The sequence below is a fragment of the Saccopteryx leptura genome, chromosome 5 (assembly GCF_036850995.1).
Source record: "Saccopteryx leptura isolate mSacLep1 chromosome 5, mSacLep1_pri_phased_curated, whole genome shotgun sequence".
In the NCBI taxonomy this organism is placed as follows: Eukaryota; Metazoa; Chordata; class Mammalia; order Chiroptera; family Emballonuridae; genus Saccopteryx; species Saccopteryx leptura.
The window spans coordinates 66,321,937-66,336,378 of NC_089507.1; the positions used below are offsets into that span (position 1 = coordinate 66,321,937).

Consider the following 14,442-nt stretch of genomic DNA (forward strand, 5'->3'; position numbering starts at 1 on the left):
AGAGCGACGCCCCCGGAGGGGCAGAGCATCGCCCCCTGGTGGGCAGAGCGTTGCCCCTGGTGGGCGTGCCGGGTGGATCCCCGTAGGGCGCATGCGGGAGTCTGTCTGACTGTCTCTCCCCGTTTCCAGCTTCAGAAAAATACAAAAAAAAAAAAAAAAAATACAGATTATAAAACAACAAAACAAAAAATTCTCAGGTCAATATCCTTGTAATGCAGAATCCTAAGAGCCTAAATTTAAACTTCCTCTTTGCCATAATCAATGCAACAGGCTTTTATTCTAAGGAAAAAGAAAAAAATATTACTCATTCAAATATAAGAATAGATTTCCCAACCCATTCTAGGCATACCAAAAGAAAGTCTTAAATTTATAATTCTGTATGGTTTCTGTTAAACTATATTCTGTTAACAAGGGATATCACACAAAACTCCTACAGTATGAAATGACTTAAACTTCCAAACCTAGTGAGAGTATTATGCTCAGTGAAATAATCAATCAGAGAAAGACAGATACCATGTGATTTTGCCTGTATATGGAATCTGAAGAACAAAATAAACAAAACTGAAACAGACTCAGACAGAGAGAGAAGGAACTTGGTGGTTGCCAGAGGGCGGGGGCATCGGGGCACTGGCTGAAGGAGGTGAAGGGACTAAGAAGCACAAATCGGTAGTTACATATTAGTCATGGGGGAGTAAAGCATAGGAAATCCAGTCAATAATATTGTGATAACTCTGTATGGTGCCAGTTGGGGTACTGGAAATATCGACAGGAACACTATATAAAGTATATGACTGTCTCACCATTAAGCTGTACACCTGAAACTAACACTTAACGAAATTAAAAAATAAGTAAGTAAAACGAACCGGGGCCTTTGGCCCAACAACCAAGGAGGAACTAAATGCCATGTGAGTGAACTGGAAGCACATCCTCTCTAGACCCTCAGAAGAGACCGAAGAACTGGCAGACCGCTGAATGCAGCCAGTTCAGAAGATAATGTTTGTTGTTTTAAGTCACTAACTTTTAGGGCAATGTCTTACGTAGTGCCATGGGTTAAATTTTATCCCCCTCAAATTTCATATGTTGAAGTCCTAATCCCCAGTACCTGAGAATGTACCTTTATTTGAAGACAGACACTTTAAAGAAGTAATCAAAAATCTTAACAGAAGTATACAAGTTAAACTGAGGTCATTAGGGTAGTTAGGACGGCATCTTTATAAAAGGGGAAACTGGGATGGGACAAGGAGACAGCCCCACATGGAGGAGAGACTGTGTGAAGGCACCCAGAGGAAAGGTGGCCACGCAGAGGTCAAGGGAAAAGTCCTGACAGATTTCCCTCTCATGGGCCTCAAAAGGAAATAATCCTGCTGAACCCTGATGTTAGACTTCTAGCTTCCAGACTGCGAGACAATAAATTTGTTGTTTAAATCACACAGTGTATGGTAAATTGTTATGTCAGCTCTAACAAATTAATACATGTAGCAATAGAGAATACATATACTTCATTCAAAATAACTTTTATTGGCAGTACTAAAACTAGCCTCAACACAGGACTCAACTCACACAGATGACCAAGGCTTCCAAGTCTTTCTTCTGGAAAAAGACATTATTAGTCCAGATCAGAAAATCTTAGACCACAGATTTTTTTTTTAAGTTAGCTGGGACTCCTGCCATCTTACAACCGCATACAGCATTTCAGTAAAAATAAAGCAAAGTGAAAGACTAAAACTGAGGCAACTAGGTATCAATCGTACTTTCAAGTACCTCAAGACATAGTTCATCATTCAACTAGCCGCTCAAAGTGCAAGTTCCAAAGCCTGTGCTTGCAACTACATTTTTCGGAAAAACACAGAAGAAAATAATGCTTTAAAAACATGATTTTACTCTATGAAAGTAACTATAATAAAATAATGCTTTAAATAAAGCTAGAATTGAAACAGAGGTAATATATTCTAACATAACCTCTTTTGGAACAAAAAACTAAAAGCCATGAAGGAAAGAAGGTTCATTCAAGTTTACCCAGCGATCAGTGGTAAAGAATGACTGAAACCCAGCCTTTCTGAGTAACAGTTCAGTGGTCTTGCTACAGAGCAATGGTGAAGCAAAGACTCACATGCTTCTAGAAGTTCCTGGCTTCTCGTTCAACAGACAAAGCAATCCTAAAACTGACCTGATTCTCTGTTCTGGGCTGGCATGAACCTGCGTAGAAAAAACAGGAGGGGCAGGCACTTTCCTCCTGAAGAAGATGTGGAGAAGTATTATATCTATGACAAGAGAAAGAAAAGAAAACCCAGTTTATTTTCAGAATATGTTTCAGCATCATCATTCATTTTCTACTGATTCTCTATCTCTTTATGTGTTGTCAATGGTTTAATAGTGGAACACAACAACACTTTAAAGTAAATAAAATTTGCTGTTCAAAATCCATAAAGAATATAGAGTCATTTAATGATGGTCTCTGTAAACAACCTAGTTCAGCTGCTTCATTTCACTGGTGAGAAAACTGAGACCTGAAAAAGTTATGCAGAGTGTCAATGATAACACAATTCGTTAATGGTAGACCCAGGTTCAGAACTAAATTCTTCCCACTTCCAGTCAAGAATTCATTTGTACATCACAGATCACCTTGTCTCTTTTTGGAGAACCAAATAAAAGCAAAAAAGAATTCATGCTATTTCCCTAGGTGTATTTATCACACATCTCAAGACAAACATGAGCTAGAGCAGAACTGACTTGCTCTAAATTAAAGTCAGAAAACATTGCTTCTTGACTCAATAATTATAAACCAACTTTGAGCTATTTAGCATGCCTTATATAAAATATTTAATGTTTCTTTTTATTTACCATTTAATATTCTAATATGTAAACACTAGTACTTGAATCATGAGATCTGGTTCTGGTCTTTCTTAACTTCACTCTTAGCAAGTTCTATGATCTTAATCAATTATTATTATTATTTTTGGTTTCCCAAAGCTCTTTTATTCAAAAATGAGGAGCTTGAACTAACTCCCATGGGCATTCTAATTCTGAAACATTTTGCCTAAGAACAGTTTCATCTATTAGCAAAATTATACTTGTCTGATCAACAATTTGTTTTTGTTATATAATTGTTAATCTCTTTGCTAACATTATTACAATAGTTTAAACAAAATCAGTACTATTGCCTTCAAATATAGCTATCACTCAAAAACTTATGTAACAATAACCTAATTTTGCTGTCTATCTCACTTTTTACTTTGTAAGAACCAAAGTGAAAGGCAAAGTATTTTTAAAAATCTACCTCTTAGGTGGTTTCTAAGAACATCCTGAATCATTTTCCCAAATCATTCATTCAGTTACTTATCCAAAAAGTTGTTACTGAGCAACTTAGATGGCAGACACAGCCTTAATCATATAGAAGACTTTAAAACAAGACACCTCTAGTGAAATATTGAGATATCAGGAATTCAAATGGCAGTGAGGGAGAAGGCAGAAGTGATGAAATGTCTCCTAAATTGTAACCTCAAAACATGCCTTCTCGATTTTTAATATATTAATTGCTACATACAACAACAGTTATTTGTAACATGTTTTAAACTCAAAGCAAAATAACAGAATGAGTATCCATGTACCTGTTATCCAACTCAAGAACCTAAATATAGGTTACTGGTAATATTCTACTGACTTGCTCCTCACTAACCCATGCCCTACCTCTTTTATCCCCCATCTGTCCCCTGTAACGGGTATCCTGTATTTTGTGTTTATCATTCCTTTGCTTTTTAATAAGTATATTTCATATGTACCTATTCCCCCAACCACATAGTGCTTCATTTTGTTTTTGTTTGTGTAAAAGTGGTATCTAACAGTTCCTATCTTCTAGGGTCTGATTTTTTCCATTGAATGTTGTTTTCAAGATTCCATCCATAATAGTTAATAGTTCATTCATGTTCACTGCAGAATAATTCTCCATTGTGTAACTGTACCATAACTGAATTATTCATCCTCTTTACAACAGCCATCTTGCTTACGCTGGGTCCTCCTTTTTTCTTTGCTAGTATGAACATCATTATAAAAAACTGTCACACCCGGCCCTGGCCGGTTGGCTCAGTGGTAGAGCGTTGGCCTGGCGTGCGGGGGACCCGGGTTCAATTCCCAGCCAGGACACATAGGAGAAGCGCCCATTTGCTTCTCCACCCCCACCCCCTCCTTCCTCTCTGTCTCTCTCTTCCCCTCCCGCAGCCAAGGCTCCATTGGAGCAAAGATGGCCCGGGCGCTGGGGATGGCTCCTTGGCCTCTGCCCCAGGCGCTAGAGTGGCTCTGGTCGCAGCAGAGCGACGCCCCGGAGGGGCAGAGCGTCGCCCCTGGTGGGCGTGCTGGGTGGATACCGGTAGGGCGCATGTGGGAGTCTGTCTGACTGTCTCTCCCCGTTTCCAGCTTCAGAAAAATACAAAAAAAAAAAAACAAAAAACTGTCACACCCATCTCCTGTTCTCCTGTGCTACAGGTGCCAAAGGTTCTCTCAAGTATGTGTCTAGAGGATGGCAATTTTTACTTTCCCAAAAGTGTGTTTGGCAATTTATAATGTCACCAGCAACAGGCAGTTCACATTGATCCATATCCTCTCCAACATTCAGTCAGACCGACTTTTTAATTTTGGGGAAAATAGCATCTAATTGTGGTCTCAATTAGTGTTTTCCTATTAAGTAATGATGCAGAGCATTTTTTTTAATAGCAAGGCAGCAAGAGAGACAGAGAGACAGACAGGAAGGGATAGAGATGAGAAGCACCAAGTTGTTACTGTGGCACTTCAGTTCATTGATTGCTTTCTCACATGTGCCTTGACGGGGAGGGGGAGGGGCTCCAGCTGAACCAGTGACCCCTTGCTCAAACAAGCGATCCTGATCTCAAGCCAGCAACTTTGGCCTCAAGCCAATGACCATGGGGTCATGTCTATGATCCCATGCTCAATCCAGCAACCCCGTACTCAGGCTGGAGAGCCTGCGCTCAAGCCAGATAAGCCTGTGCTCAAGCCCACAACCTCGGAGTTTCAAACCTGGGTGTTCAGCCTCCCAGGTCGATGCTCTATCCACTGCGCCACCACAGGCCAGGCGATGCTGAGCATTTCTTACAAGTCCGTTGACTAACTTGTGTTTTCTCTTTTATGAAATGCCTACTCATATTTTGCCCAATTCCTCTTCAGTTGTTTATGTATCTACATAAATTTTATATGTGATTTAGATGCTGATTATTTGGTTTTACCCATTTTGCATTACCAGGCACAGGCAAGTGATGAGAGTAAAGACACAGCAGCAGAAACAGCAGGTCAGAAAAAACTGGAAATAGCGAGCTTCATACCAGTGTTTTCCTCAACCCATTTTTGTAAATTAATGCACTACAGGTGTCTGCAAGTATCAGACATCTAAAATATTATGTAACTGATCCTGTTTTAGAATCTTTTATTTTAATATAAATTCAGCCAAGGGTAAATGCTTGGATATAATTTCAGTGCACTGTAACTGCAATATAATTTCAAGTATCGGTTTTAAACAAATTACAATTTACACAGGGTTCTCATTTTGACTCTGACATTTTTTATTTTATGCTTTGGTTGCCACCAATTTAGAATAATCCAGTTTTATTGCCAAAGAGGTGAGTTTAATGTATGTGCACATAGGTGTGAAAACTAAATTTCAGAAGTAAAAAGTAAAATTAGAACCCACAGAGACCTGGATACCAGATTTGTCTACAGCTGTATCTCCTTGGACTAACCACATCTCTAGGGAGGGTTTCTCACACCGAACATAGAAAGTGTGCTGGCTAAATTCGAAGCACCTTTGAATCACACTTTTTAGCTCAAAGATCAATGAGAAAAGAAGTTTCTTCCAGATAGCCCCGAAAGAGTTTTAGAAATCTCTAAGTGTTACACAAACTAGACAGATTAAAGAGTAACAGAAAGCTGAATGTCTGAAAAAAATAATAAACAAGCAGGGCTAGAGCCCTCCTATGGCTGCTCAGGACTCTGGCAGATCACCTGATGAACAGCATCACACAGGAAAAATAGCAAAAGCCACTTAAAACCTGAATCACTATATTCTGGCTTTGATTCCTATATAAACAATCAGAAAAGAACTTTCAGATCCACATTCAACCATTTACCTCCTGCTGTGCTTGAACTTTCTGAGACCACATCAAGTCTAACAAACTCCTCCACTTTTGATACTAAATATTATGTCCCTACTATTGTAAGACAACAGTCTAGTAAGTCCTACTTCTCTCTCCTACATCATCAACTTCCTAATGTATTCCTTCTGATAAAGCAAAACCATGTGTGTGTTTGTAATTCCCATCATTAGAAAACAAACAACAGCATCACCTCCCTAGGTATGACCATTTTTTTATTCCCCTTTCAGCAAAAGGTCACAAAAGTGTTGTCCATATTTTGTCTCCAACTATTCTTCAATTCAAATTGAACATACTCCAATTAGACTTTTGCTTCCCACCATACCTGACAATTTTAGGTCACCTATTACATACATCAAAAGGCCAGTCCTCATCTTTCTTCACCCCTCTGGATCACTTGGCAGCAAGCCCTGATACACTTGTTTACCTCGCTTTCAGAGAACAAAGACTCTCCTGGTTTCATCCTATTTCACTGGCCACTGGCCACTTCTTCTCAGCCTCTGTCATTTATTTCACCTCTTCTCACTGATCACTAACGTTCAAGCATTATCCTCTCTAAGCCATTAGCAGATACTATTGGCTCTATCTACAAAATATATATAGAATACAACTCCTTCTCATCACCTACATCAAGACTTTGTCCAGAACAGTAACATGATCATCTCTCAATTGAATTTTTCCGAGTTTAGTAATTGGCATCAACTTTTACCCTGCCCTATTTCAGTCCTTTCTCATCAAAGCAGCCAGTGATTGTGGTAATCTTATATAAATGACATAAGGTAATGTCTGTGCCCAAAATCTCTCAAAGGCTCTTTATTATCTCAGGGTAAATGCCAAAATCTTTAATAGCATAAAAGAACCTACATAATCTGGTCCATTACCTCTCACCGCCTTCCCTACTGACCCGCTTTGTTCAAGGCTAAACACACTCCTGCCTCAGAGAGTTTAGACTTGCTATTCTCTCTCCCTAGTTTTCTAAGAGATAATTATCTCTGCATGTCTCAGTCCCTCCCCGTCTTCAAATCTTTGTTCAGATGTCCCCTAGGCTGTCTTTCCTATTTACTCTATTCAAAACTGCAACAGTTCTGCTCCCAGAATCCCTAACCCCTTCCCTGGTTAATTTTCTCCAATGTTACCAACATTCATTTATTTCACTTCTATTCCTGTTCGTCTATGCTGTCCCACAAAAACATAAAACCCACGGGGGCAAGAGCTTTGTTTTGTTTGGTGCTACATCTTCAATGTCTGGGAAAAGGTCTGGCACACAGTAATCATTCAATAAAGATTTTCGATAAATCACTGAATAAACAAATGAATAGTCACTATCTTAGGGTTAAAAATGACAATCTCAGTTAACAAAATAAGATATCTAAATAATCATGATGCAAGAGCTAGATTCTTGATAAATGGTAACAATAACTCTAAAGATGTCAGTAGACATTGTAGCTAATACTTACCTACACTTAAATAAATCACTATAATAAATAGCTCTCCTGCCTCCTCCACTCCCCAAATCTCCCACTAACTATCGTCATATTCAACAATGGTTGGTTTATAGATTCACAACACCAACACAGAAGAAAATATTATAAAAATGTTCATTCCAAATGGTTCCAAAGAAACAAGCTCTTTATAAATAAAGTCTAAAAGTAAAGGGCAGATATTTCTTAAGGCTTTAAATACTTTGTTTAGAAATAATTTCAAACTTATATAAAAGTTGCAAATGTAAGAATACATTAGAGTGGTACCCCTGAAACGTATACAGTTTTATTAGCCAATGTCACCCCAATAAGTTCAATTAAAAAAACACAAAAATCACCCTTATTCCCAAAGTAACCACTTATTAATGCTACCCCTGTTGTGTTATCATTTATCTTCATGTGCTGTCTTGCACTTTCTTTCTATTCACACAGACATATGTATTTTTCCAAACCAGCTGAGGATAAATTACACATATCATAGCCCTTTGCTCCTTTGCTTTAATGTGCATTTTATAAGTAGAGAGTTACCCTATTTTGTAACCACAGCACTGGTAAATATTTTAATTTGCTCTATCATCTATATTCCATTTTTTTCCTCCAAATAAACCAATAAGACCCTTTATAGTATTTTCCCTTCGTCTAGCATGGGATTCAGGTTATATAGTCTTGGCCAGAATCTACACAGGTGATGATATGTCACCTCAGGGTGTCATATCTAGAGTCACATCATCTCTATCTGCCCCATATTGTTGTTGGATTGTGACATGCCCCCATTAAAACAAAACAATTTTTTTTTTAATTCTCTAACATAAAAAAAAAAATTCATGTCACAGATACCCTGTCTGGGCCCGGAATCAGCCCTTTATTTCTCGGAAAAACTTCGGTTCCTTTGTGTTGGGAACAGTATTAGAGACCAAACTTTGGGACTTGGGTGTGTCCACTGTTCTTTGCTTTTTAGCCTTCCTGTTGAACAGAGCTATTAGGAAATGTACACATACACATACCCTTAAACTGGAAGGCTGACTCTAAAATTTACATGGAAAAACCAAGAGTTTTGAAACAGAACAAAAATGGAAGGCTCATATTATCTGATTTCCAGACATTTTTTTAAAACTACAGTACATCAAGTCAGTAGAAAAGATAGTACTAGCGAAAAGATAAGACACCTACACAAATAGAAGAGTTTCCAGAAACTGCTGCACATGTGTATGTGTGTATGTGTGTTATGTATATATTATAATATATATAATATAATATATATATATGGTCAATTGATTTTTGACAAAATGTCAAGCAATTAGTGGAGAAAGGAAAAATCTGTTACCAAATGGTGCTGGAACAATTGAACATCCACATACAAACAAAACAAAACAAAACAAAGGCTCTCAACCAACCCCTACATTACATCCCATACAAAATTTAAATCAATATGGATCACAGATTTAAGCATAAAACCTAGAACTATACAACTTCTGGAAGAAAACATGCAAAATCATTGTAACTTTGGGTTAGGCAAAGAATTCTCTAATAGGATATATACAGTAACCATAAAAGAAAAAACTGGCCCTGGCCGGTTGGCTCAGTGGTAGAGCGTCGGCCTGGCGTGTGGGGGACCCGGGTTTGATTCCTGGCCAGGGCACATAGGAGAAGCGCCCATTTGCTTCTCCACCCCCCCTCCCCTCCTTCCTCTCTGTCTCTCTCTTCCCCTCCCACAGCCAAGGCTCCATTGGAGCAAAGATGGCCCGGGCGCTGGGGATGGCTCCTTGGCCTCTGCCCCAGGCGCTAGAGTGGCTCTGGTCGCCGCAGAGCGACACCACGGAAGGGCAGAGCATCGCCCCCTGGTGGGCAGAGCGTCATCGCCCCTGGTGGGCGTGCCGGGTGGATCCCGGTCGGGTGCATGCGGGAGTCTGTCTGACTGTCTCTCCCCATTTCCAGCTTCAGAAAAATACAAAAAAAAAAAAGGAAAAACTGACAAACTGGATTTCGTCAAAATTAACTTCCACTCTTTAAGACTCTTTTAGAAATGAAAAGAAGCACAAACTAGGAGAAAGAACTTATAAAACACATACCAGACAAAAGACTGGTATAACCCACACATAGGAAGATCTGTTATAACTCAGTAATAATGAAATAAGCAATCTAATTTTAAAAGAGCAAAAGATGTCAACACCTAAAAAAAGATATATATAACAAATGAAGCACATGAAAGGATGTTCAATATGGTTAAATTATTCATGAAAAGCAAATGAAAACCACATTGAATAATACTGCTACAAACTTTAGCCTTTTTATGGCTATGTGCTTTCACTTCTCTTGGGTATATATACCTAGGAATAAAATTTATAAGAAATATGTTTAACTTCACAAGAAACTAATGATAGTTTTCTTATTGATTTGTGTGTGTGTGTGTGTGAGAGAGAGAGAGAGAGAGAGAGAGAGAGAGACAGACAGATAGAAACATTGATTTGTTGTTCCACTTACTTACGCATTCATTGATTCTTGTATGTATCCTGACCAGGGATGGAACACACAACCTTGGTGCTATTAGGACAACACTCTAACCAACTGAGCTACCTGGCCAGGGTTATTAATGACTATTGTGAAAGCAGCTATACCCTTTCACCAGCAATGTATGAGAGAAAACTTCTAGGTGTTCTACATCCTTACCAAATTTAACTGTCAGACTTTATTTTAAGCCATTCTAAAGGTGTGGAGTGAAATCACTCTATGGTTTTACTTTTCATTTTCCTTGATGAATACTGATATTGAACATCTTTCTATGTTCTTGTATCTTTCTATGTAATTTATTGACCATTTATATATCCTTGGTGCAATATCTGTGCAAATATTTATATTTAATTCATTTTCTGACAGGGTCTTTTGTCTTATGGAGTTGTGAGAGTTCTTTAGATGTTCCAGTTCCAATCCTTTGCTAGATATATGTTTTGCAAATATTGTTTCTAGCCTATGGCTAGTCTTTTCATTTTTTAAATGTTGCAGCATGTTCATTTTGATAAAATACATTGAGCTAGACACTTATGATTTGTTCACTTTTATATATGTATTTGAAGGAATTGGTTTATTTTAAAAGATAGTGGACTACTCTTCAGAAGGTGACAAATCATCATCAACTTAGTAAGTAGCCTGAAGATAATACAAGCTGGTCTGCACATACTAAAAACTGGAAAACATGTCTATAAGCTCTTCACAGCATTTGGTCCCTGTCAGATGCCCAGACATGCAATCTAAAATTAGCAAGGAATAGAATAACATGTTAAAGAACTCCCTACTGCAATTCTGTATTCCAATTTGATCTCTGAATTATAGACATTCCAGGTTAAGAAATATTATACTTTTTGTTAATTACAGAGCAAGTTTTAAATGAATATTTTAGGTTGAGAAGAAAAGCAGAGATTCAACTTAAATGTAATTACATGAAAAACAAAATACATGCAATGACTTTCAATAGCATCTGAATGTCAAATACATATACTAGAACATAAAAATAAAAACCACTACACATGCTTTTGTTGACAACACAGATAGCTTTCTATATTAGTATTACTTATTAGTCCTTAATCATTTAGAAATGATCTCTCTTAACTTTATAAGAAGCAGAAATCATATGCAGGTCTTTTTCATTTTAATGAAAGTACACACTTAGTAGAATATAAAAATATCATGCAGAACACATTTTTGAAGTCAATAAGTTTCTCTCCACCACAATAGCAATTCTTATTTTCCCTTAACTCATGCCCCAAAGATAATCATTGTTTACAGTCTGGTATATACACTTTCATACACTTTCTATGGTAAGTATATATCTATGTGTTTATGTGTGAGTATACATACACATAGACACATGCCTTCACAAACAGCATATTTGGCATGGGGCCTTAATAGTTGAAGAACTATAAAATATGAAATCAATAAAAGGAAAATAACCATGTCAAACAAGACAAAAATAAGTTAAAATATTGTTGTTGAATGTGGTTTAAAATCTTGCTTAAGTTTTGGGAATTTACAGAATGTATTACTACTTCTGTGGTAGACACTTCTTGGAGTGGCTAGAGAGCCTACAATCCTTCCTTTTTTAGTGCCATGAAAGATCAGAGAATATATGATAAAGAGATTTACGAAACTGCGATCAGAATGAATCTCTCACAACCTGGCAGTAACCAAATTCCTCTCCCAGGTATTCACCAGAATCTGGCCACTGCCAAAGCAAACAGATCAAATCAAATTATACAGCCTCCTGATGAACGGGTAGGTAAGATGACCCACATCGCAAATCAAGTCAGACATCTTCTCCAGCCAAGCTGGTCCTTGCTCAGTAGGTTCATGAGAACAACCAGGACGCAGGAGAAGCAGTTATGCAAGGGATCAACTGTGTGGACCAGGGGTCCCCAAACTGCGGTCCCCTGAGGCCATTTATCCAGCCCCCACTGCACTTCTGGAAGGGGCAACTCTTTCATTGGTGTCAGTGAGAGGGGCACATTGACCATCTCATTGGCCAAAAGCAGGCCCATAGTTCCCATTGAAATACTGGTCAGTTTGTTGATTTAAATTTACTTGTGCTTTATTTTAAATATTGTATTTGTTCCCGCTTTGTTTTTTTTACTTTAAAATAAGATATGTGCAGTGTGCATAGGGATTTGTTCATAGTTTTTTTTATAGTCGGCCCTCCAATGGTCTGAGGGACAGTGAACTGGCCCCCTGTGTAAAAAGTTTGGAGACCCCTGGTGTGGACTCACTACGACTGGCCTCACTGACACTACTCTTGAGAACTTCTTTGCCCAAGTCCCCTTTAAGCACTACCTCTTGGCAAATTACACCAAGCCCTTTGCACTACAGAAAGGGTAATAACTGATCCTCCTGTAAGAGACACCAATTCTGAATTTGCCTCTGCCAGCATCACTATGCAAGATTAAGTTGGGGTGCTGTCCTATAGGATATAAAATAGGTTCTGAACCACTAACCATATACAGTGTTCCCCATTTCCATAATACACTGCATGTGGGAACCAAACAATGATAGTGTTTTGCCTTTTGTTTCAAAAACTCGTCTCAAGAACTCTGGAATCTGCTGATCTAGAAGTTTTAGTACCCAAAGAAAAAAAGACTCATACCAAGAGACAAAATCAACTGTTTCATTATATTGAAAGCTGAGCTTATCCTGTTCAGCTTGATTTCCTGACAGTAGGAAAACAAGCAAAACTGAAGACTACAAAAGTGGGTGGGGGTGACTGTCCCTGACTATCAAGAAAAGAAAGGTTGCTACCATACCCTCGGGGCGGTGAAGACCATGAAAACAACTCAGGGGATTCCCATGGAGTGTCTTCTGTGTACTGGGCAGTGTTCAGGTCAGTGGAAGCCCACCACAATCCCACACCGTTGTAACAACCAGGAGCTGAGACCATTTCAAGAAGGAAAGTCTGACTCAGCTTGTTTGGAACAGACCCTGATAAGTCAATATACTTGATAGGCAGAAGGCAACAGAAATACGAAATCTGAAGAGAAACAGGCTAGGGTTCATGCACTGATACAAAACAAGGATTGTAGCCACCATTAATTTTCCTACTAGTCACTGGTGTGTGATACGTACATCCGCCCATCTTTCTCTTTAAAAACATTTTATTTCCTTTTCCTTTCCCCTAATCATGCAGGTGGCAAGTTAGCAGGAATCAAATTCAGTCTGTAAAATATCAAGAATCACAGCAGGACAAGGGCAGCACATCCCCAGAATCTGTAACCCTACTGCACGGCCTCTTCGTGTGGTAGCTCAACTTGCACTTAGGTTTTTCTCCCACTAGAAACAGTGCAGCAATAGATGGGGTAGCAGGGTTGTCTCTACCTTTACATAACTGAGGAGGGAAGTGGGGGGAAGGAAGAAGGGGTGGTAAAATTACCAAGGGGTAGGATAATCTAAACACCTCCTAGGAGAGCCACCAAGCTTGACAGTAACTTCCCCTTCTTTAGAGATGGCCCCGCACACAGGGGTAGAGGTCTAGAGCCATGACTGTACATCACAACCCGGGGTCCCCTGGCTCTGGGAGACAGATACATGATCTGAACAGGGCTGGCCTCATCCTTTCCCGCTGGAATACAAAAATTGAAAAGGCACGGCAGAGACTAAATCTTTACAGCAAGGTCTCTTTTAGGGCAGGGACCTAGAAACAAGGAATAAAAACTCCTCTAGATTCCTAGAGCTCCTTTGGTTTCTTCTGTCCAAGACCCACTTGTTGGACTCATCGTTCAATTTCCAGTACGGGTTCTATAACTGCCTTTTGTCACCCACTGTGCAAGTGAGTATCAGCTAAGTGCAACCCCAAAAATACTAATATGATATTTTCTAGGAAGTAAAAGAAAAATGTGGAAGGTTCTCATTTTAACATCAAATTATCATATTCACACATTTTGGTGCTTCCTCTTACCCCACTCAAACCTAACTGCCTAACAGAGTGTGCCTTTGCCTCCAGAATTGTGACATTAGAACCCTCATGCCTAACATGCTTTTTTACATCCTCCTATTTTGCAAGAAAGCATATTTACTCCAAAGCTTCAGGCTGTTCATTTTAGCAGCAGCTCAGCAGCAGTTTCCTGTTAAGACGTTACTGTGAAGCATCAGCAATTCTCTGCATCTTGTGATGCCACACCAGTGCCAATAAAGCAAACAAAGTAATTACTGATTAACAATGGAAATAAATTTTTCCTTAAAAGATATTTAATAGTATATGAAAGAACGTCAAGCACAGATTGTTTCTGCTCTCCATGTGCCTTGCTTCTTCTACCACTTAAATCCTGGGT

General features: G+C 38.8%; 1 protein-coding gene across 7 annotated transcripts in view; it reads right to left on the reverse strand.

Annotated features, from left to right (window-relative positions):
• The window catches only part of WDFY3 (WD repeat and FYVE domain containing 3), a 286,019-nt gene that overhangs the window by 258,379 nt on the left and 13,198 nt on the right, over nt 1–14,442 (reverse strand). For 6 of the 7 annotated variants that reach the window (XM_066385917.1, XM_066385914.1, XM_066385916.1 and 3 more), the window contains exon 2: nt 2,168–2,261. The exons of the other annotated variant lie outside the window; for it this stretch is intronic. The gene's annotated coding sequence lies outside the window, so the exon portion shown is untranslated. The remainder of the gene's footprint in view (nt 1–2,167; nt 2,262–14,442) is intronic. 7 annotated transcript variants of the gene reach the window in all.